Below are 22,206 nucleotides of genomic sequence, written 5' to 3'. Positions count from 1 at the left end.
AGATGCACCTACCAGGACAGAGGGAACATATAGAGGCCCCTCTGATAATACAGAGAAGAGAATGAAACTGAGCACAGGCACGAGGTCCATTTCATCCTTCACTACAAAAGGACAGGGCCCCTCCCAAATGCCCACTCTCCCCCCCACCCCTCAGGGAAAACAATGTAAAAGGAGGGGAAGGGCGACATTAATATAATAGAAACTGCACTAGAGAATTTCAGTAACAACCCGAATTTAAATGCTCCATCAAATCGGATACAGGCATACCTAGTCTCGCCTTTCCATATGCCGAAGGTTGGATTTTTGTGAAGATTGATCCCGCCATTTTGATTTTCCAACAGTTATGAAAAATACTGCAAGGACTGACTCATAAAAGAAGCTTAAATCTGACCAAGCACTTCAGGTCATACCTTCAGTGACAGAGGCAATGTAATCAACATTAAAAAAAATCTCAGCTCTGTCATGCATAAGTAAATCTCCTAGGTATGACAATTACCAACCAGACACATGGGTTAATCCCTGCATTTAGACAAAAGGTCACTCGAAAAGGATATTCAAAGACCCCTAAAGTCTTACAATCAACATAAGAACTATTGAATTATGCTAGAGCTTTCATACCTGACTATCCACAGGGATCAGTGCTGAGTCCATTGCTATTTGTCATCTATATCAATGATCTGGATGATAATGTGGTAAATTGGTTCACCAAATTTGCTGATGATACAAAAATTGGAGGTGTAGGAAGGTTTTCAAATCTTGCAGAGGGATTTGGACCAGCTGGAAAAATGGACTGAAATATAGCAGATGGAGTTTAATACAGACAAGTGTGAGGTATTACACTTTGGAAGGACAAACCAAGGTAGAACATACAGGGTTAATGGTAAGGCACTGAGGAGTGCAGTAGAACAGAGGGATCTGGGAATACAAATACAAAATTCCCTAAAAGTGGCGTCACAGGTAGATAGGGTCGTAAAGAGAGCTTTTGGTATATTGGCCTTTATTAATCATAGTATTCAGTATAAGAGCTGGAGTGTTATGATGAGGTTGTATAAGGCATTGGTGAGGCCGAATCTGGAGTATTGTGTGCAGTTTTGATCACCAAATTACAGGAAGGATATAAATAAGGTTGAAAGAATGCAGAAAAGGTTTACAAGGATGTTGCCAGAACTTGAGAAACTCAGTTACAGAGAAAGGTTGAATAGGTTAGGACTTTATTCCCTGGAGCATAGAAGAATGAGGGGAGATTTGATCGGAGTACGTAAAATTATGATGGGTATAGATAGAGTGAATGCAAACAGGCTTTTTCCACTGAGGCAAGGGGAGAAGAAAACCAGAGGACATGGGTTAAGGGTGAAGGGGGAAAAGTTTAAAGGGAACATTGGGGGGAGCTTCTTCACACAGAGAGTGGTGGGAGTGTGGAAGGAGCTGCCAGATGAAGTGGTAAATGCGGGCTCACTTTTAACATTTACGAAGAACTTGGACAGGTACATGGATGAGAGGTGTATGGAGGGATATGGTCCGTGTGCAGGTCAGTGGGACTAGGCAGAAAAATGGTTCGGCACAGCCAAGAAGGGCCAAAAAGCCTGTTTCTGTGCTGTAGTGTTCTATGCTCAATTGTTAAAAGCATTATACAACAGATGTAAACCAGAGAAATGAAAAGCCTTTTGTCTTAACCCCAGAGACACTAGAGAAATTGATGAATGCAGTTTAGCAAGCAATAGACCTCGGGGCAGGAACCTTAACAAGAACTCTTGTTCTGCAAATTAATGCTTCTCCAAAAATGACCACTGTAACCATCTACTATAATAAGAGAGAAGAAACACAAGACCCTTACACTATGAATCCTAAAATTTCATCACAAAAGAACAGAAAGTTACTGCTTTAGGACAATGTCTTACTATGGTATTCCAGACACTTACTGCCGAAAGACCACTGTAAGGAGACAAACCAATTATTATACAAACAGAGTTTGTGCCTTTGAAAAATGGTAACAAATTATCAACAAATGAATGAAAAGCTACCATGACAGGATGTGGGGAATGGAAAATACTTTTACAAGGCAACACCTTACAGTGGGAATTCAGAGCCATGACTTACAATCCTTACCTGTCAGGGAAGATTCAGAACCACCTTGCCCAACACCTAACGTAGCACAACCTTCCTGAGACCACCATTCTCCAGTGTGATGGATAGTAACGGAAATCCAGACAGATGGACCCACTCAATTATAATCGTTGCTCTTCATTATAAAAGGAACATTTTTTTTTTTACTGCAGACTGAACTTGAACCACACGAGTTGCAAGCACAGGCTTTAGGGAATCATACAGTCAATTTACAGAGGCTAAAGCCCTCAAATTATGTCTAAAACAAGTAAATGCAGCAGGACCAGATTGATGTGTACTGACTATAATTGAGTTAGGAATATAGCAGAGAGATACCTTCCCATCTGGTCAATTATTGGATGGAGAACTGCTGGATAAACTGCTCCCACATTGTTCCATATGGAGGATCATTTATTAATTATTATTGATGGCCATTAGTACAGGTGTTACACATCCTGGAATATACTGCAGCCTCATTACACAGCCATGGTAGTAACCTAACTGACAAACACGTAATGAATGAGTCAAACAAGATGTCAGGATGGACTTTACAACAGTAAGGAAGGCCAGAGTTTTGGTAGTAACCAAGTAACAAATAAAAAATAACCAGGATGATGTTTTAAGAATTCTCCTGGATATTAAGAACAGAAAGGCAGATTACTATCTGAATGGTGTCAAGTTAGGAAAAGCAGAAGTACAACGAGATCTTGTCCATCAGTCACTGAAAGTAAGCACACAGGTACAGCAGGCAGTGAAGAAAGCTAATGGCATGTTGGCCTTCATAACAAGGGGAGTTGAGTATAGGAGCTAAGAGGTACTTCTGCAGTTGTACAAGACCCTGGTGAGACCCCACCTGGAGTATTGTGTGCAGTTTTGGTCTCCAAATTTGAGGAAGGACATTCTTGCTATGGAGGGAGTGCAGTCGAGGTTCACTGGGTTAATTCCAAGGATGGCGGGAATGTCATATGTTGAAAGATTGGAACGACTGGGCTTGTATACACTGAAATTTAGAAGGATAAGAAGGGATATAATTGAAACATATAAGATTATTAAGGGATTGGACACGCTAGAGGCAGGAAATATGTTCCCGATGTCGGGGGAGTCCAGAACCAGAGGCCACAGTTTAAGAATAAGGGGTACGCCATTTAGAACGGAGTTGAGGAAAAACTTTTTCACACAGAGGGTTGTGGATCTGTGGAATGCTCTGCCTCAGAAGGCAGTGGAGGCCAATTCTCTGGATTCTTTCAAGAAAGAGTTAGATAGAGCTCTTAAAGATAGCGGAGTCAAGGGATATGGGGAGAAGGCAGGAACGGGGTACTGATTGTGGATGATCAGCCATGATCAAAGTGAATGGCAGTGCTGGCTCAAAGGGCCGAATGGCCAACTCCTGCACCTATTGTCTATTACTGAACCCATCTCCCAAGGATTTCAGACACGGTACAAATATGAAGCTGATGGAGAGGTAGGGTTTGGATTTGCTGCCCCAAAAAAGACAAAACCAAATGTCTCCTGCAAAACAAGTGGGATGCAGTGACTGGAGAAACCCACCAAGGATTCAGATACTGTACGATCATGGTGACAGACAAGCCACTCCTGAAATTAGCATGTTATACTGGTGGACTTGCATATTGAGTGATTGTGAGCGACTCATTGCAAATGGTCTGGCCTATAATAGTCACAAGACAACCTCCTGTAAGACACAAAACCAAATGCTCCACTGCAGGTGTGGAAGTTGAGTATTTAGGCCTATTTCTGGCATCGCAAGGCAGCCCATCTTATCGGAAACCTAATAACTATATTCTTGTGATAACTGATCTTTTTATAGGATATAGATGGTCAGTCTCCACGACTTCTTGTAGTGAGACTGCAACCGTCACAGCGCTGCAAAACTCCACGTTCCCATATCCCGGCACCCCTGCTGCTTGAGGGTCTTCGTTCAGGTGTAAAACTGTCTACCCTAGAGGCAACACACATACAAAATGCTGGAGGAGCTCAGCAGGCCAGGCAACACCCATGGAAAAAAGGTCAGCTGATGTTTCGGGCCGAGACCCTTCAGCAGGATTCGAGGAGAGACTCAGCCTGAAACGTCGACTGTACCTTTTTTCCATAGGTGCTGCCCGGTGAGTTCCTCCAACATTTTGTGTGTGTTGCTTGGATTTCCAGCATCTGCAGATTTTCTTTTGTTTGGTGCTCTAGAGGCAAAGTAGGCCACACTTATCCCTGAAGTACAACTGTCAGTAAACAAAGTGTCAATTTTGAAAACAGGACCAGACAAGAATCTTACACCTTATTTCTTAATGTACAATGTCAACCTAAATAGATCCCGATTGCTAACTCAGACCAACCATCGCCTACACCCAATTCAACTCTCCCCAAAGAATTGAAGGAGATTATGGGAATTCAAGAGAAAGAATCTGACAAGACTGTTTGGAGACCACAATGGGGGGACTAGGTCCAAGAAAAGAAATTCCATAAAAAATAATCCAACTCTAGTTTCCCCATTTGTCTCATTACCCAGGTTGTCAATGATAGGACTGTGGTAATCGAGACCAGAAGGGGAAACAAGACTGCAGCTAAAACTGTCTCCACAGATAACATCAAACCTGTCCCAGCAGGAATTATCCCTTCAGAATGAGAGGAACTCTTATATTAGATTGGTATATGGGTCCACCACAGAACCCCTATACCTCGATGGGAAGGTGGGGGAGGTAGGAAGATATATTGAAAAGATAAAACACATGTTTAGATCTGAGAAGCGACAAAAAATTTCTTATTCACATGAGGAGGATCTTATGCCCATGGATAACGCAGTGTAAGACAGACTCAAACTCCAGGAAGAAGTGTTGCTTTTGCAGAATTTTACTTTGAATATTTGTGTTTGTAATAATATTGCTTAGTGTTGCCTTACTTATTATTTGCTTTCTCATAAACAAAGTCGCATTTACTATGGAAATTGTCTCATCGGGCTCAGACTCTCCTAAAGCTTAATGACTCAGAGAATATTATTATAATATGGAATCATGTAACTGATGGATATAATTTTCTATAATTAAAATGTGAGATTACTAATCTTGAGGCAAAAAAGGGACAGGGGTACATGCTCAGTAGCCTGCTTGCAGGATTTGCTTTCGGGAATCCTGATTAAATTTGTGCATTGCATTGAATTTCGAGTTTCTGGCTGTCGATATGCTGAGGATCTAACCTGGACTGAACATATCGATGCAATTATAAGGAAGGCAAGAAGGTGGCTATATTTCATTAGGAGTTTGAGGAGATTTGGTATGCCATCAAAAGCACTCACAAATTTCTACAGATGTACAGTGGAGAGCATTCTAACTGGCTGCATCACTGCCTCGTATGGGGGGGGGGGGGGCAGCTACTCCACAGGAGAGTTGTAAACTTAGTCAGCTCCATCATGGACACTAGCCTCTGTAGTATCCAGCTCATCTTCAAGGAACGCTGCCTCAAACTGTGGTGTCCATCATTAAGGACCTCCATCACCCAGGACATGCCCCCATCAAGGAGGAGGCACAGAAGCCTGAAGGCACACACTCAATGATTCAGGAACAGCTTCTTCCTCTCCACAAACAGATTTCTGAATGGAAATTGAGCCATGAACACTAACTCACTATTTTTTTAAAACTAATTACTTCATTTAACTACTTATAAACTTACTGTAATTCAGTCTTCTCTCCTTATTACTATGTACCGCATTGTACTGCTGCCGCAAAGTTAACAATTTCACGACATACGTCGGTGATATTAAACCTTATTCTGAAAGCAATGCGAACACCCCAGTGACAGCGATGAACTCTTTTCAGCTTATTGAAAGACATTACCAGCTGACCTGATGAACTACTGGAGACAAGAGAAAATGATTTGAACTTGCTTCAAGGAAATAGCAAGAATTGATTGTGGGGAAGAAGATTTTCAAATGGACTAATATGGACATTGATGCATAGTTATCATGGGTTTATGGAAAACGATAATAGTGACATTCCTTTGGGGGTTGGGAAATGTGTGCAGCTGAAATTGAGGAACTGAATACCCCAAGGAGAAAATCACACAGAAACCCCTATATGGGAAGTACTCGAGGTTATTTTTTGAGCAATGCAGTGAAGAGAGCATTTTCTAGCACTGGTAGCCTCCTGGAACAGATGGAGAGGTGACAGTATATTCCCAAAAGGAACCTTTGTAGAAGTCCTGATCTCAAAGCTGCTATCAGTAGGAAGGAGGTGGATTAGAAATTTTCACTTAGCAAGAGGAGCATGCAGTTCACTTTAAGCCTCATATTTTCTAACCTTGCTTTCTAAACATGAGCAGTTGCCACTTACAAGATCAAACACAGATGCAAGTAAACTTCCAAATAATAGTTTGTTTAGTTTCTGGTCACAAAAAAAAGTCAATCTTCAGTTCTTAAAATATAAATGCAAAGCAGTAAACAGCATGAAGTTAAAACAAGCACTTTCTATTAAACAGCAGTGCAAACGAGCTCTGTATTTTGAAGACACTGTCTGCAAAGAGCAGATGGAAGCTCATTGCACCTTGCTTTATTACTACTCAAGGTGTAGCATTAGACAATGGGTTGTTTCATTTGGGTTCTTTCAAAAAGGCAAGCTTACTCGTAAATTGCTTAGTTCAAGGGAGCTTGCAGAACCAGTTGAACAATATCATTTAGCATATCAATAACTGATGTTTATAGTTGATAATTTCATATATTCAAAGAAATTAGCTTCACAGCATTTACAGCCATAGTTGAGGTCTATGTCTCCAAGAGATACTTCCAGACCACTTTTATTAAAATGACACTGTTTCTGAGGAAATATTGCATGTGTGTAAAGTCAACCAAGGACTATAAATGTGGAGAGCAGTTCAGGCTTATTAGGAATAGGGTAAGCGACGTCAAGAAGAAACATGGAGAAATGCAGGGTGCAGTAGAATCTATTCCTCCAGCTTCAGTTTCTGTAACAGACAATTTGTGGTATTCAGTTTAAGGACTGTACCTATGTTTTGGAAATCTTTTATGATTAACAAATGATTTGTACTCTGTGTTTTAGGAAATGGTTTGTGCTTTTTGAAATGTTGAAGAGAACTCCTCTGAGAGTATTAAATGTGTTTTAAGGTGGTTGTCTGGATTTAAACATGGACCACTGAAAAATAAATGAACTGTTTTAAACTACTTTGTTAGCTTGACGTACCTTGGTAGGGAGAGGGGGCCCACCACTCAAATAGTGGTTATTGGCAGCTAAGCTCACTGTTGAGAATAAGCACGCAAGTGATCTAGTCTTTCAAAACTGGGTAGTTATCATCTCCCTTTAGTGAGATAACAAATCTATTTATATCTGATAGAGTTTAAGGTCTCAGAGTTTATAACATCACAGTCAGCAAACCCAGTACCATCATAATCTTTAGGGAATATTGCACTCAGACCCCCAAGTCCTTTTGCACCTCTGATTTCTGAATTTCTCCCTGTTTAGAAAATAAAAATACCTTTATTCGTTCTAACCAAGTGCTTAACATTGCACTTCCCTACACTGTAGGCTATTTGCCTCTCCCTTGCCCATTCTCCTGATCTGTTTAAGTCCTTCTGCAGACTCTGTGCTTCCTAACATGCCCTGCACCAATCTTCACACGGTCCACAAACTTGGCCACAAAAGGCCATCAATTCTGTCGTCCAAATCATTGATAAATAATGTGAAAAGAAGCGGTCCCAACACCAACTCCAGTGGAATACAACTAGTCACAGACAGCTAAGCAGAATATTTCCTCTCTTTGCCTCCTGCTAGTCAGCCAATCTTCTGTCCATGCTAGAATTTTTCCTGCAATACCAAAGAGCGAGTGGAACAACACGGCAGCAAAGTGGTTACAGTAACAATGACCCAGGTTCAATTCCCGCCGCTACATTCTCCCTGTGATCCCCCACAGTCGGTAGGCATTATAAATTATCCTGGAGTAGGCTAGGATTAAATCGGGCGATTGTTGGGCGGCGCGGCTTGAAGGACATATTCCGCGTTATATCTCAATAAAACAAGATATAATTTGGAAAATTTAATTATTGAACCTGGGAGGCTGCAACGTGCCCCGAGGGAAGATGAGGTGCTGCCCCTCCACTCGTCTTGGGCCTCGTTGTAACACAGCAAGGGATTGGGTCGGATGGGACGGAGAATTAAAGTGACCGGTCACCGGGAGCCCAGGTTCCCCGCTGAGCGGCGTTTGGTTCCTCCAGGCTAGAGGAGGCCACATTGTAAGCACCGAATGAAGAGACGGGAAGAAGTGCAAGCGAGTCGCTGCTTTCCCTGGAAAGGTTGTTCAGATCCCTGGTGGGGGAAAAAAAAATGAGGTTGCCGAACAGGTGAGTCAATGTGCGTCTCTTACCTCGTTCTCAAAAACAATGATGAATTATTTAAAGCCTCCCAGTCAGTTCTGCGGGACGCGAAGCCAGAAGGCGAGGCTTTAATATCCCGGAAGCTGCAGGAGCGCCGTTGGAGAGTCGAGTGTCCCAGAACACGGGCTCAGCGCGGGTCCAAGTCGCCTTTGCCAGGGTGCTCAGGTACAGCACCTCCAGCCGGCTTCCGACGGACGACGCATGCTGAGAGCCGACTCCGGGGAGGGCAGTGCGCCTGCGCTGCTCCAACATCCGCAGCCGGCGCTCTCGGCGGCGGGAGTGCGCAGGTGCGCTGGGTCAGTCGGTGGCTTTACATTGCGGGAAGTTGGACGGAGGCGGTGGGTTTGCGTGGGCGGTCTGGGGAAGTAGATGAGAGGAAGGGGGTTTGCAATAGTCTGAGGGAAGATTGAGAGGATGTTTTTTTTGTGTGAGGGCAGGACTTGAGGAATTTCCTAAAACAATATGTACCACATTCTCTCGGCTCTCTGGGGAAATGCCTTCCGCCTGAATTCCAGACTGGAATCATCAGTGACGTGTCCCCTTTGGTACAGAGAAAAATATTTTATTTCTTTAAATAGTCAGAGTTACAATGTGATCATAAATCTATATGATCATAAGATTTAAGCGCAGATTCAAGGCATCGACTTTGCCCCGCAACTCAATCGTGGTTGATTTTTCAACCCATTCTGTCACTTTCTCCCCACAATCCCTGGCCCCTTTACCAATCAAGACTATGTCTATCCACGGCCTCCTCTACTGTCGAGATGAAGCCACACTCAGGCTGGAGGAACAACACCTTATATTCCGTCTGGGTAGCCTCCAACCTGCTGGCATGAACATTGACTTCTCTAACTTCCGTTAATGCCCCTTCTTACCCCATCCCTAATTTTTTTTCTCTCTTTCCCTCTCACAATAACTTCTTGCCTGTTGTCCATCTTCCTCTGGTGCTCCACTCCCCTTTTCTTTCTTCCAAGGCCTTCCGTCCCATGATCCTCCCCCTTCTCCAACCTTGTATCCCTTTTGCCAATCAACTTTCCAGCTCTTAGCTTCATCCCTACCCCTCCTGTCTTCTCCTGTCATTTTGGGTCTTCCCCTTCCCCCTCCCACTTTCAAATCTCTTACTATCTCTTTTTTTTCCCGTTAGCCCTATGAAGGGTCCCAGCCCAAAATGCCGTCTGTACCTCTTCCTATAGACGCTGCCCGGCCTGCTGCATTCCACCAGCATTTTGAGTGTGTTGCACCAATCAAGAACCTGCCTTACATGTACACAATAACTTGGCCTCCACAGCTTTCTGTGCTAAAGAATTCCACAGATTCACCAACTCCTCCTGAAGAAATTCAAAGTAAATTCTATTATCACTATATACAACCCTGAGATCAGAATCAGATTTAATATCACCAGCATATGTCTTGATACTTGTTTACAGCAGCAGTACAATGAAATACACAAAGTTCAAGAGACTTTGAGACTTTTACTGTGCCATGGTCTGTTATCAAATTACAGTATTGCTTTGCACTATTGTAACTATATGTTATAATAATGTGGTTTTTGTTAGTTTTTAAGTCGGTTTATCATGTGTTTTTGTGATATCATTCTGGAAAATCTATCATTTCTTAATGCATTCATTACTAAATGACAATAAAAGGGGACTGTGTGTCCTCATATTCATAATAATAATATATATAGAGGAAAAAATTACATTAAGTATATCTATGTCTATGAAATAGTTGAGTTAAAATAAGCAGAGCACAAACAACAGAAATGAAAAAAGTAGTGAGGTAGTGTTCATGAGTTCAATGTCCATTTAGAAATCAGATGTCTGAGGGGAAAAAGCTTTCCTGAATCACTGAGTGTGTGCCTTCAGGCTTCTGTACCTCCTTCTCGACGGTAACAGTGTGAAGAGGGCATGTCTTGGGTGGTGGTGGGGGTCCTTAATGATAGACTCCGCCTTCCTAAGGCACCGCTCCTTGAGGATGTCTTGGATACTATGGAGGCTGGTACGCATGATGGAGCTTACTAGTTTTACAAGTTTCTGCAACTTATTTCAATCTTGCGCAGCATCTCTCCCCCCAACCCCATACCTGATGATGAAGTAGCCAGTCAGAATGCTCTCCATGGTACATTTGTAAAAGTTTTCAAGTGTTTTAGTATTTTAGTTGACAAATCAAATCTTCTCAAACTCCTAATGAAATAAAGCCACTGCCTGCCTTCTTTATAGCTGCATCAATATGTTGTTTCCAGGTTAAGTCCTCAGAGATATTGACACCCAGGAACTTGAAATTGCTCACTCTCTCCACTTCTGATCCCTCTATGAGGATTGGTATGTGTTCCCTCATCTTGCCCGTCCTGAAGTCCACAATCAGCTCTTTGGTCTTGCTGACATTGATGTGTGTCTTGCTGTGACACCACTTAATTAATCTCACTCCTGTACGCTCTATCGTCACCATCTGAAATTCTGCCAACAATGATTGTATCACCAGCAAATTTATAGATGATGTTGAGCTATGCCTAACCACATAGTCATGGGTGTAGAGTGAGTAGGGCAGTGGGCTAAGCACACACCCCCAAGGTGCACCAGTGTTGATTGTCAGTGAGGTGGAGATGTTATCCCCAATCTGCACAGATTGTGGTCCTCCAATTTGGGAAATTCAGGATCCATTTGCAGAGGGAGGCACAGAGGCCCAGATTCTGTAGCTTTTCAATCAGGACTGTAGGATTGATGGTGTCTAATGCCGAGCTATGGTCAATAAATAGCATCCAGTCATAGGTATTTGTACTGCCCAGGTGATCTAAGGCTGCATGGAAAGCTATTGAGATCACATCTACCGTAGACCTTAATGTGCTGATAGGCAAATTGCAGTGGGTCCAGGTCCTTTCTGAGACAGGTGTTGATTCTAACCATGACTAAAAGATTCATTTTCTTGTGAGCATATTCAGCAAATCTACAGAATAGTAGCTATAACAGGATCAATGAAAGATCAACCAGAGTGCAGAAACACTAAACTGTGCAATTGCAAATATAAATAAAACGTAATAAATAACAACAACTTGAAATAAAAAGATAAAAGTCTCCACAAAGTGAAACCATTGGTTGTGGGAATATCTCAATGGATGGACAAGTGGGTAGAGTTAACCCCTTTGTTCAAGAGTCTGATGGTTGAAGGGGGAGTAACCTGGTGGTGTGAGACCTGGGGTTCCGGTACCTTTTACCCAATGGCAGCAGTGAGAAAAGAGCAGGTCCCTGATGATGGATGCTGCTTTCAATGGGGCGGGGCTTTACCTGTGATGAATCCACTACTTCTGTAGGGTTTCCCATTCAAGGGTTTTGGAGTTTCCATACCAGGGTGTGATGCAGACAGCCAATATACTCTCCACCACGCATCTGTTGAAGTTTGTCAAAGTTTTAGATGTCAGTTTTAAAGGGAGGTGACGTTATTCTGAGGCTGTGCCCTTGGATCTTCGACTCTGCTCCTCAAGAAATCATCCTCTCCATTCTATCCAAACCTTTCATTATATGGTAGGTTTTAATGAGTTCCCCACTCCATCGATCTAAATTCCATTCTGTACAGGCCCACGGACATCAAAAGTTCCTCATATATTGAGCCTTTCATCCAGGGGATCATTCTTCTGAGCCTCCTCTGGAACTGTCTCCTGGGCCAGCACATCCTTCCCCAGACGCATTTACTTTCAGAGGCTGTTCTAGTAATTGTCTCTGAAAGCTAATAGAAACTCTGCAGATACTGAAGTTGATTATGAAGGCAAATAGCATTTTGCATTTTACTGCTGGAAGGTCTGAGTATAGGAGTAGAGATGTCTACATTATTTAATTGGCACCCTTGCGTAACCACACTCAGGATATATTGTACAACTTTGGCTCCTTAGCTGAGAAGAGAGTCTGCAGTCCAGATAGAGCTCTCGAGTTGAAACTTCAGCTGTCCTCTTCCCCCCACAGATGCTGCTCGATGTGCTACCAAGGTTGATTTTTGCTGAAGACTATTCTGAAGTTTCTCAGAATGTTTCCTGTGATGAGGAGGTTCAGGCATAGAACTGTACACCATGCCCATATCCCTCCATCTTCCTTATATCCATGTGCCCATCTAATGTATTTGCCTCTACCACCATACCAGGCAGCACATTCCAGGCATCTACCACACTCTGAGTAGAAAGCTTAGCCCTCACATCCCCTTTGGACATGCCTTCTCTGACCTCCAATGCATTTCAACCTGGGACAGATACTCCCTGCCTACTTTATGCCTCTAATAATCTCATGTTCGTCCATCATCGACGTCGATGAGGACCTCGACACCATTATGATGGTGTCGAGACTAGCGCGTGATTTGGAATTAAGTGGGGGAGAGTTGCACAGCGTCAGCCTCACTCTCTCTTCCCAATTCCCATCTGGATCCAGTGGCAAGACAGAGTCGAAATAGCTGGAGATGGGGCTAGGTGCAGTGGCTGACCAGGACGTCTTCTGTGTCTTGTCCTGCTCTACACGTTCCATGACGCTTGCAGAGACCGCCTTCTTGACCATTGGACCTTCCATTGGTCTCGTCCGCTCAATCCGCCGGAGTCTGTCTTCACATGCTGGGATAGACAACTCCCTATCTCACCGAGAGTTTGAGACGTGTCGGCTACCCTCAACTGGTTTAGCCAGCTTGTCGAAGCCGTTGCCCAAGGTGTGGCCACTGGCGCATGCAAACAGCTACGGGGAGCCACAGGTGAGAGCTGAGTGCCAGGTGGGGACCAAAGGTGGACTAACATGAACAATAATCTTATAAATCTTATCAGATCCCCCTTTTGGTGCTCCTGAGAAAACAACCCAAGTTTATCCAGAGTCTCGTGACAGCACATGCCTTCTAAACCAGGCAGCATCCTGGGAAACCTCTTCAGCACCCTCTCCAAAGCCTCGACGTCCTTCCTATGGTGGAACAACCAGAACTATATGCAATACTTCAGATGTGGCCTAACCAGCGTTTTATAAAGTCACAACATAACCTCTTGAATTTCAAATTCAGTTCCTCAACTCATAAAAGCAGATATTTCATAAGCTTTCTTAACCACCTTATCCAACTGTGTAGCCACTTTTAAGGAGCTATGAACTTGGATCTAACAATCTCTCAGGAGCAACACTGTTGAGGATCTTGCCTTTAACAGTGTACAGTGTCCTTGCAATTGCCCAACCGAGGAGCAACACCAGGTCCAGCATGTAGGGATGTTGGGAACATTGAATTCCAGTCCTCATTGGACTTTAGAAGAATGAGTGTGTAGAAGTTTATCAAATTTTGATGGCCATTGTGCAGATGTTTCCCCTAATGCAGCTGCCTTGAATTAGGTAGCATAGCTTTGGAATTAAAGATCAATGATCAACAGTATTCACCAAATACGTTTACATGTACTGAATTAGGAACTCGCTGCGCTGCGTTCGTCAGGGAGCGATATGCAACAAAAAAAAATTCAACAATTCTAAAGAAAAATTATAGACAAAAGGATTACTGTGTATGTAAATGGTAATTCAAATAGAGGTTAAAGGACGGATATGGAATAAAAAGAGCCTAACTATCGGCTTGTATTTACGATATAATCAGCATTATAAAAATGTTCAAATTGCAAACACAAGAAAGTCTGCAAATGCTGGAAACCCGGAGCAACACACACAATCTGCTGGAGGAACTCAGCAGGCCTGGCAGCATCTATGGAAAAGAGTACAGTCGATGTTTCGGGCCGAGACCCTTCAGCAGGACTGGAAAGGAAGGGAGAAGTTGCCAGAGTGAAAAGATGCGTGGGGGGGAGAGAAGAAGGCCAGCTGGAAGATGATAGGTGAAGCCAGGTCAAAGGCTGGAGAAGAAGGGATCTGACAGGACAGGAGAGCAGAGCACAGGAGAAGAGGAGGAGGAGGAGGAGACCCGGGGGGAGGTGATAGGCAGGTGAGAAGAGGTCAAAGACCAGAGTGGGGAGTAGAACAAGAGGGGAGAGGAAGGGAATATTTTTTTTTATCGGAGGAGAAATTGATGTTCATGCCATCGGGCTGGAGGCTGCCCAGATGGAATACAAGGTATTACTTCTCCACCCTGAGGTTTGCTTCATCAGAATGGGAATGGGAATCAGAATTAAAATGTTTGGCCACCACAAAGTCCTGCTTGTGGCGAATGGAGTGGATGTGCTCACTGAAGCGGTCTCCCGATATACGATGGGTCTCACCAACGTAGAGGAGGTAAATCAGGAGCACCAAACAGAGTAGGTGACTGCAGCAGATTCACAGGTGTCGCTTCACCTGGAAGGACTGTTTGGGGCTCTGAATGGACGTGAAGGAGGAGGTGTAGCAGGCGTAACACTAGACCCCTTGCAGTGATAAGTGCTGGGTGGGGTGGGGGGTGGAGATTAGTGGGGAGGAATGACTGGACATGGGATCTCTGCGGAAAGCAGAGAGGGAGGTGGGGAGTGATGTGTTTAGTGGTAGGATCCCGGTTTAAATTCTCTACAGTGCAGAGATGGGATAAAGGGGGCGGGCTGCTTACTGGAATAGTCGCTCAGATAAACTGCCTGCAGGGAGAACCTTTTAGCTTATTACTTAAGACAACGAAGAAGTATTTCTTCCCCTGGAGGATTCAGATATTTTGGCATACTCTGTGAGCTGGAATCATTGAGTACACATATAAGTGGAGATTGACACACATTTAAAAGTGAAGGGAGTGGAGGGATATGGGCAGAGGAAAGATGTTGTTCAGGCCTGGACTGGATCAACTCGATTTCGGGTGACTGAAGGACCGGTTCTCTTTCTCCTGTTTCTTGCGTTCCTATCCTGGTTGAGTAAGAAATTAAACAAACGCAGTTTGGCTTTGATAATCCAATTGATCTATTCCTATCGTTATTTTCCAGGCATCTGTTACCAATTCGTTGTTCACAACTTCAATACGTTCACTATGATTTATGTCAGGCTAACTGGTCTGTATTTCTCAGTACCTTCCCTTCACTTTTTAAATATCAGGGTTACATTTTCTGCCTTCTAATCTGTAGAGAATGTTTTCAAATTTGTAGAATTTTGGAAGATGATATAGGATGTCTCTATAGGATGTCTCTATGCCATCTTGTTCAAAATCCTGTGATCCAAGCAATCAAGTCTGAGCGGTTATTGCCTTTCCAAACTATTAGTTGTTTCATTACTGATAATTTCACGGAGCTCCTTCTTCAGTCCAGACCTGAGGTTCTTTATTTCGAGGACATTATAACAACAAACATAAACTATTTGGTTCATTTTTCTGCCATTTATTCATGCATGAATGTAATTTCTCCTATCTGTGTCTAAGGGACCACCATTATCCCGAGCTAATCTCCTTAAGAAGCTCTTTCAATTTGCTTTTGTTCCTTGCTGGGCAACTCTGATAGTCCACTTTCGCTTCCTTTGTCAAAATTTCAGATAGTGTGGAGAAGAATAACTGGGCACGGTGGTGTAATCATGACTTCCGCATAATGTTACCATAACTGTACACAGGATGGAGCTGTAGTCTAACATGCTTTGTATTGTTCCCTGTCTTTGTATTTTGTGCCTCCTCGAAGGAAAGCATCTTACAGGCTGTCTTAAATGCTTATTGACAACATCACGATCTTTAAGGATCGGTAGACGTAGAAGACAAGGCCCCAGAATATTCTGTACCTGAAGCTTCTTCTTTCCCCTCCCCCCACCTTCTTGCTCTGACCTAGTCTTTTTCTCCAGCCTGAAACGTCGACTGCTTATTCATTTCCACAGATGCTGCCTGACCTGCTGTGTTCCTCCAGTGTTTTGTGTTCTTTGCCTTGGATTTCCGGCATCTGCAAATTTTCTCCTGTTTCTGTTTCTCCCATATTCCTTCATCTGGGAACACTTCAGCCAATGCGTCAATCCACACCCCAGAATTAGCGTTGTGTCACGACTGCAGGGACTTGGGTGCTGCCTATCTGGAGCTGCACATTTACCCTGTGACTGCATAGATTTACCTTTCCAAAAGGCACACTGATTGGTAAATTTAACTTAGTGCAGGTGGGTGAGAGTAAAGATTAATCACATGTACATTGAAAACAAGTCCAGCTGCTGGGGCAGTGACATCAGCGCCGGACTCCAGAGCGAAGGTTCCCAAGTTCGAATCCAGTCGGGCCGCTCCCGGGCACGCTTCCCATCCGTGCCGGCTTGAGCGTCCAGCTCGCAACTTGGCCTCGTAACAAAACAACAAACCAGACGATGAGAAGGACGTGGGGGACCACTCACAGAATCTTTCCTCCAAGATAACCATTTGAAAAAGTGGTCGCCGAGGCTCTGGCAGAGTGTGGCACGCAAAAAAAACGTTGAAAACATATAATATTTGCAATATGCTGGGGGAAACCCACAAGTGTCTCCATGCTTCCAGTGCCAACACAACATGTGATAACTTACTAACTCTAGCCCGTACCTCCCGTGGGAGGAAACTGGAACACCCGGAGGAAACCCTCGTGGTGTTGGGGAGAACATACAAACAGCGGTGGGAATTAAACCCTCTGACTGCCTTCTGTTAACCGCTACACTACCGTGCGGCTCTGTACTTGGCGGGGGGGGGGGGCAGAAGAATGAGGAAGAAGTTGATGAGAATGTGTGAGAAAATAAGTTTCCAGGAAATAACGGGGGGAATGGAATTGATGTGATTTCTGTGAGAGCAACATAGATTCGATGGGCCAAAAGGTCTCATCCAAGTATGACTATGAAAGAATTATCAACACTTAGTACTTGAGTGTGTTGATTGCGTAGAAATTATATACCAAGGATGCCCAGTGATCAGCTTGATCACACATCACTGGTTATGACAAAGAGAATCATAACACAGGGATGGCTGAGCTTTAAAGAAATAATTATCATGGGTTGCTGCCCGTTAGAACCATTAAAACATGATCAATATAGTTCACATGCATACTTACTTCCTCATGAGGTATCTCTGTGAGGACAGAGAGAGGGGAGGCTTGTTACAAAGATGTGACCTGATCTTTCTGCTAGGAGGAAACCACCCACAACCAGACTACGGAGTGAGTCTCAGGGCCCCTAAGCAAAGGATATGTTTAATAAGCTGTCAGGATGCATCACCTTTAAATTCGAAGAGAACCCAAGTAGTCTGTACAAATTTCTCAAAGCTAACAAGGGGAATCCTTTATTATGAGCCGATTTGAATATAGACCTGCTGAGATTGAACCTGGAGTACAGTGCACAGCTTTGGTCCCCTGATCCAAACAAGAATATATTTTCCGCAGAGAGAGTGTCGTGAAGGGCCACAAAACTGGTTCCATGGAACTTGGTTTTTTGAAAAGCGGAAAGATGAAGTAGGATTGGCCAATATTCCCTGTAGGTTTGAAGAATGATAGGAGATCTCATTCAAACACTTTGTTTTTACAGATTGCAACAGAGCGGATGCATTTCACTGCATGTTTTGATGTACATGTGAAAAATAACCAGATTTGAATCTGGTAAGAAGAAAGTTTTCCTGGATGAAAAATATAAAACTAGGGACCATGAACTCAGAGTAAAAGGGATGTGGGTCACTCAGGACTGAGTTGAGGAGAAATTTCTTCACTTGGAAGGTCGTGAATCTTTGGAATACTCAATTACATAGAGTTGTGGAAGTTCAGTTATTGATTCCGTTCAGAATACTCACCAATAGATTTCTGGATATTAGGAAATTAGCAAAGAGCAAAACAGAAATAAAATCTCCTTGATGACAGTCAGGTCCAGTGCACCTCAAGGATGCGTGCTTAGCCCACTTCTCTACCCTCTCTACACTCATAACTGTAACTAGCACAGCTCAAATGCTATCTATCAATTCAATGACGATACAACTGTCGTTGGCAGAATCTGAGATGGTGACAAGGAAGCGTACAGCAGTGAGACCGTTGGCTGGTTGAGCAGCATCACACCGACCTTGTACTCAACAGGTCAGTAAGTTCAAAGTTCAAAGTAAATTCATTGTAAGTACAGACTGTATATGTCACCATATGCTACACTCTGAGATTCATTTTCTTGCAGGCGTTCTCAATAGAACAAAGAAAAACAGAATCAATGAAAAACTACCCACAAAAACTGACAAACAGAGCAAATGCAGAACTAAACATAAGTAGATAGATAGATAGCTGATAATACTGAGAACACAAGTTGTGGAGACCTTGAAAAGGAGTCGATAGGGTGTGGAATCGGTTCAGTATTGGGGTGGGTGAGTTTATCTATGCTGATTCAGGAGCTTGACAGTTGAAAGTTAATAACTGTTCTTGAACCCGGTGGTGTGGGATCTAAAGACTCTTGCGCCTCCACCCTAAAGGCAGCAGCAAGAAACGAGCGAGGCTTGGATGGTGGGGGATCGTTGGTGGTGGATGCTACTTTCTTGTAGATGTGCTCAACGATGGACTGGGCTGCATCCACACAAAATGCTGGAGGAACTCAGCAGGTCAGGCAGCATCTATGGAAGAGTAAATAGTGGACGTTTCGGGCCGAGACCCTTCTTCAGTCCTGAGAAAGGGTCTCGGCCCAAAATGTCAACTGTTTACTCCTTTCCATAGATGCTTCCTGGCCTTCTGAGTTCCTCCAGCATTTTGTGTGTGTTGCTTAGCTTTCCAGCATCTGCAGATTTTCTCTTGTTTGGGCTCTATCCACCACTTTTTCTAGGCTTTTCCATTCTTGGCCATTGGTGTTTCCATTCAAGGTCATGATGCAACCAGTCGAAGATGCTCTCCATTGTACAACTGTAGAAGTTTGTCAAAGTCTTAGTTGACTTGCACGCTGGTCCCAGGATAGATCCTCTAAAATAATAACAGCAAGTAACTTAAAAGTACTGACTCCCTCCATCTCCAATTCTATAATGAGGAACCCCCAGTTTCTTCCACCTATAGTCAATAGTCATCTCTTTAGTTTTTCTGACATTGAGTGAGAGGTTCTAGTTGTGGCAACACTCAGTCAAATTTTCAATCTCGCTCCTATTATGTCGACTTGTCATCACCTTTGATTCGGCCAACAACAGTGGTGTCGACAGCAAACTTAAATATAGCATTGGAGATGTAATTCGCCTCGCAGTCATAAAGCGGGTAGAGCAGTGGGCTAAGCATACAGCATGGTGATTACCAATCTGAACTGACTGCAAATGAGGAAATCGAGGATCCAGTTGCACAAGAAGGTATTGAAACCAAGGTATTGATTTCAAACATTTCAATAGGTACGTTTAATGTCAGAGAAATGTATACAATATACATCCTGAAATTCTTTTTCTTTGCAAACGTCCACGAAAACAGTGGAGTGCCCCAAAGAATGAATGAATGAATGACCACAAAGCCCCCCACAACTCTCCTCTCCCTCGCACAAGCAGCCGCAAGGCAATGACCCCCCCCAACACTAACAAAAAGCATCAGCACCCTCCACCGAGCACTCAAGTGTGCAGCAAAGCATCAGTAAAGACACATACTTGCAGTACCCCAAAGACTACTTGTTCACCCGGTAATTCGACATATCACAGGCTCTCTCTCTCTCTCCCTAATAAGGGAGAAAGAGGTGTCTCCATTTCATAGTGAGAGGGGAGACATAACAAACAACTCACTGGTTTACGATGTTAAAAGTCTGTTGTGTCACTTCTCCCGAGCTCTGTGCCCAAAGAACTTGGGTCTCTGGGCACACAGCCAGCAGCCAGTTCACTGCTTTCGATCATCTGCCATGTACTCCCACGACACATTGGGCAGTGGCACCTACCTTGAATCTGCCCGCCTCCAGAGCCACAAAAATCTGGCACCCTGAAGGTGCGCTCATCCTCCGGGCTGTGTCCTTGGCATATCGAAAAGCGACCAGTCGCGAGGCCCTGAAAGCGGGTCCCACTTCCGCAAAGAACTGAAGTCAGCATTTAATTCCAGGTCAGGGTCTTCAAAAGAACCCTGAAAGGGAACAAAGGGATATTAAAGATAGAATTGGAGCTGTTCAGAAGATGCAAGGAAAGGAGTCGCCGTTAGGTGCTATCATCCTAAGCTCCACACTCCGTAACATTCATCAGGTCCTGAAGAAGGATCTTGGCCTGAAATGTCAACTGTACGCTTTTCCATAGATGCTGCCTGGCCTGCTGAGTTCCTCCAGCCCTTTGCGTGTGTTTCTCTGAAGATCTAACTTGGGCTCAACATATTGATGCTGTTATAAAGAAGGCATGCCAGTGACTAAATTTCATTAGGGGTTTGGGGAGATTTGGTATGTACCAAAGACTCTCAGAAATTTTTAAAGATGTACCATGGAGAGCATACTAACTGGCCTAATTAGCTGTAGTTTCATGGAATGCTACAATGCTTTCAATGTTTGCATCCTCCATATCTTCATTTTCATTGTAACATTCAAGATGATTGTAACTACCAAGGAACCTCCAAATTCTTTGTAGTTCCTAACTTGAGGATGGAGTGAAATTGTTCCATTCTCACCCTTGGCCATTTCTGGCATCTCTAAGCCTGAATGCTTGAAACTGCAGTGAGCCAAACAGTTCTGAATTGTCTGACTGCTTATCCCTCACCAGCTGTCAGTGACAACAATCACTGCTTTTTGAACACAAACACATGCAACCCTTCACTCTAAGCACGGTGTAGTGTCTACAGCCACAAAAAGGCACACGACTGACACTAGTTAGAAACCGAAAGGCAACAGTTTCCTGATAATAAATCTGATTCCGAGAACCAGCGTGAATAGCCCAGGTCAACACGCCTCACTATCCCCCAACCTTGAAGCACCACTGATGTAAAACATCAACCTTGACTCCCTTCCCACAAGCGTTAGCCAACCCCTGGGACAGCCCAGTCTGCTCCAACAATGGCATAGGATCTCCAGCTAACCTGGACAGGTAAAATAGCAGCGGTGTTCTCTTTAGAACAGAGCAGGTTTTGAGGGATCTAATGGATAAACTGGCACTGACAGAATAACACAACTTATTGCTCTTTAACAATGTGAATTGTACACTTGGAGACCAATATGTCTGGTACAAGAGTGGGACCCAGTGTGGTCTTTTGCTTCTGTAGTCCACCCACTTCAAGGTTCGATGTGCTGTGCACTCAGAGATGTTCTTCTGCACACCACTGTTGTAACGTGTGGTTGTCTGAGTTAACACTCACAACACGCTGGAGGAACTCAGCAGGTCGGGCAGCATCCGTGGAAACGATCAGTCAATGTTTCGGGCCGGAACCCTTCGTCAGGACTGTAGGGGGAAGGGGCAGAGGCCCTATAAAGAAGGTGGGGGAGGGTGGGAAGGAGAAGGCTGGTAGGTTCCAGGTGAAAAACCAGTAAGGGGAAAGATAAAGGGGTGGGAAAGGGGAAGCAGGGAGGTGATAGGCAGGAAGGGTGAAGAAGGAATAGGGGAAAACACAATGGGTAGTAGAGGAGGCGGAACCATGAGGGAGGTGATGGGCAGCTGGGGGAGGGGGCAGAGTGAAATAGGGATAGGGGAAAGGAGGGGGAGGGAATTACCGGAAGTTGGAGAATTCTATGTTCATACCAAGGGGCTGGAGACTACCCAGACGGTATATGAGGTGTTGCTCCTCCAACCTGAGTTTAGCCTCATCATGGCAGTAGAGGAGGCCAGATATGGACATATCTGAATGGGAATGGGAAGCAGAGTTGAAGTGGGTGGCAACCAGGAGATACTAGTTGTCTGAGTTACTGTTAGCTTAGTTAGATAGATAGATAGATAGACATACTTTATTGATCCCGAGGGAAACTGGGTTT

At 43.9% G+C, this 22,206-nt stretch overlaps 1 protein-coding gene across 1 annotated transcript in view; it reads right to left on the bottom strand.

Moving 5' to 3' along the window:
• Window positions 1-8,702, bottom strand: part of LOC140204026 (uncharacterized) — a 30,952-nt gene extending 22,250 nt beyond the window's left edge. The window contains exon 1 of the mRNA XM_072270262.1: window positions 8,479-8,702. The gene's annotated coding sequence lies outside the window, so the exon portion shown is untranslated. The remainder of the gene's footprint in view (window positions 1-8,478) is intronic.
• Between the last annotated feature and the right edge of the window lie 13,504 nt (window positions 8,703-22,206).

This window comes from Mobula birostris, chromosome 10 (assembly GCF_030028105.1).
Source record: "Mobula birostris isolate sMobBir1 chromosome 10, sMobBir1.hap1, whole genome shotgun sequence".
NCBI lineage: Eukaryota > Metazoa > Chordata > Chondrichthyes > Myliobatiformes > Myliobatidae > Mobula > Mobula birostris.
The sequence above is the reverse complement of the archived record's forward strand: the minus strand, read 5'-3'. Positions and strand labels throughout refer to the sequence as shown.